At 25.3% G+C, this 2,500-nt stretch overlaps 1 protein-coding gene across 1 annotated transcript in view; it reads right to left on the bottom strand.

Moving 5' to 3' along the window:
• Window positions 1–2,500, bottom strand: part of nAChRa3 (nicotinic acetylcholine receptor alpha3 subunit) — a 46,210-nt gene that overhangs the window by 8,458 nt on the left and 35,252 nt on the right. The gene's annotated exons all lie outside the window — the stretch shown is intronic.

Here is a 2,500-nt window from a genome sequence, read left to right as displayed (position 1 = left end):
TTGGACTCCGATAAGCATGATTTATTACAATTATTGTAAAGCGACATTGCTGTTTCCATTCCGATGATTAAATAATATCACTAGCAGACGTTTAATATATGGTTACAAAATTAATTATATTATTATTTCAATAAATAATTAATTTCAAAGGGATATTATACATAAAGTTCTACAAGTATTGCAATTTATTTTATAATACATAATATGTACTATTATTTTCAGCAATTTTAATCAATATATATATATATATATAATTTCCCTTGCCGAAATAAATCTTTACACATGAATTTGAATATTTACGTGGATGTCAATAAATTAGCATGAAATTATTTTAAACTTGAATTTATTGTTTGGATATTTTATTATCGTCTGTATTTTATGTATTGCATGGATTTTTTATTTTTATTCGTACATATAAATAAATATGGTCTTATTTTATTTTAAGACATATATATATATATATATATATATATATATATATTTATGAGTACAAGTAATAAAATAATTTTCTTTGCATATCAAATTTTCAAAGTTAAATATGTTATTCATTGACTGCCCCAAAGAAAAATTAATTTATTTTATGTGTCTTGAAGATGGCCGTTAATATTGATTTATATATTACTAGTTTTTAAATAATTCTTTCATATAATAATGTAATAATGTATAGCAATGGGTCTTTTATAAGGTGTGCGCGCGCGCGTGTGCGTGTGTTGCATTTGCAGTTATTTTAGATTGAAAAATCAATGTGTAAAAAAGTAAATATAAATTTTTTTTTAATAATACTGTGGATGAATTAAAAAAAATCATTCGTTTCATTTTCGAATAAAGATCATCTAGAAATTGCATTGATAAATAAATTTAGTTTAGATAAATAATAAAGTACGTCGTAGGTGTCGTAACCGTGTAAGTATTAATTTATATGTGTGTAATAGCGATGCCCAAGTTGTTTAACCTACGCGCTACCAGCAAATGCAATGTATTGTTTCTCTAATTTTAAGCTTTTGATAATATCTAAATATAACATGACATTTATAAAGAATCTTATAATTACAATTCATTAAATAATAAAATTTCTTTGAAATAGTTTGAATTATATTTTAAATAATATTCAAAAATATAAATGTTTCATAACATTCTTAACACTTGCTAATTATGAAATGCTAATTATAAATAAACAAAATATATAAGATATGCTAATATGTATAATAATAATTATTATAAATAATATGAGTTGCTAATTATAAATATCATTATAATAATGATATTATTTTTCAACGTTTTAGATGAAAATTTTTTTTTTGTAGTATGTATTTTTTTTAAAAATTTGTTTCGTTGATCTCTCTCTCTCCTCTATATAAATGAATTGTTTCAATTTTTTTTATTAAGTTTTAAAATTATTTCTAGTCAAGTTTTACATCGTTAAGGTGATCGTTGACAATTAGATTTACAATAAGGTCCATTATTGATTAATTATAATAAATTTATTTTCACTCAATTGTAAAATCCCTAATAGTCGGTAGTTGCTTAAAGTTAATTATTTCCCTAAATTTAACTATATTTTAATATCCACAATATTCTTGTATAATAAGTTTAAAGTTATCCAAGTAATTAAATAATAACCCTTGTAAAAAAAAAACTTAAAAATAGTAAGTTTACCGTGCAATTCTACCGGAAGCTCTTGTCTTGGTACAAGGATTTTATTAAGTTTTTTTCTCATCTGAAAATTCATAAAACGTGTGCTAAAACTGCTTAAACGAGCCAAAAAAGAAAAGAGAAAGAAAATACGGGCGCGGTCCATGTATGCGTGTTTACGTAAAATGAGGAAATTCCTGAGTAGTTAAGAGGTCCTCGGCGTCCTTACCGCGGTCGTTGAATGATACGTATTTTCATCTGGCTTTTCATGTTAAGCTGAAGAAGGAAAAGAAAGTGTAAAGAACAATAAATACACATGAAGATTAGCAAAGACTTTTTTTACTTTAATAAGTAGATGTACGGCTTAGGTGCTAAAATTAGGTTCTCTTTTCAAAATATAGAGATTATGTTAAATGGAAAAGCCTCGATCGAAGAAATGTAGGATAATGTTGTGAATAATTAAGGGGCATAAAAAAAATTCCAACCAATTTTATATTTAAAAAAATTAACAAAATATCTTTATAAATCAAGTATAAAAGTGTTCCTACAATTATTTCTAATTAGCATTACAATTGCTTTACTTCACCTATATTTATCATAATTTATTGTTTTTGATAAAAAGCCATTTTATCGCTTATTCGAATAATTTAAACAATTTCGCAAGTCCAATGCATGTTCAAACATATAAAATTTCTGAGCAAAACAAAAAAATAGAATATTATATAGAATATCCAAATTAACAAGTACGTCCTAATGCCAAAAAATAATAACGATTATTAAAATTACTATCAAGTTGAGTTTCGAGTGAAATGGCGTGGGATGGCGTGGGAGAGGGAGGAGGGGTGGGGGTGGGTTTGGCGCGGGGGGG

The sequence above is a fragment of the Ceratosolen solmsi genome, unplaced genomic scaffold (genome assembly GCF_000503995.2).
Source record: "Ceratosolen solmsi marchali unplaced genomic scaffold, CerSol_1.0 scaffold28, whole genome shotgun sequence".
In the NCBI taxonomy this organism is placed as follows: Eukaryota; Metazoa; Arthropoda; class Insecta; order Hymenoptera; family Agaonidae; genus Ceratosolen; species Ceratosolen solmsi.
This window is presented reverse-complemented; position numbering and strand designations above follow the sequence as displayed.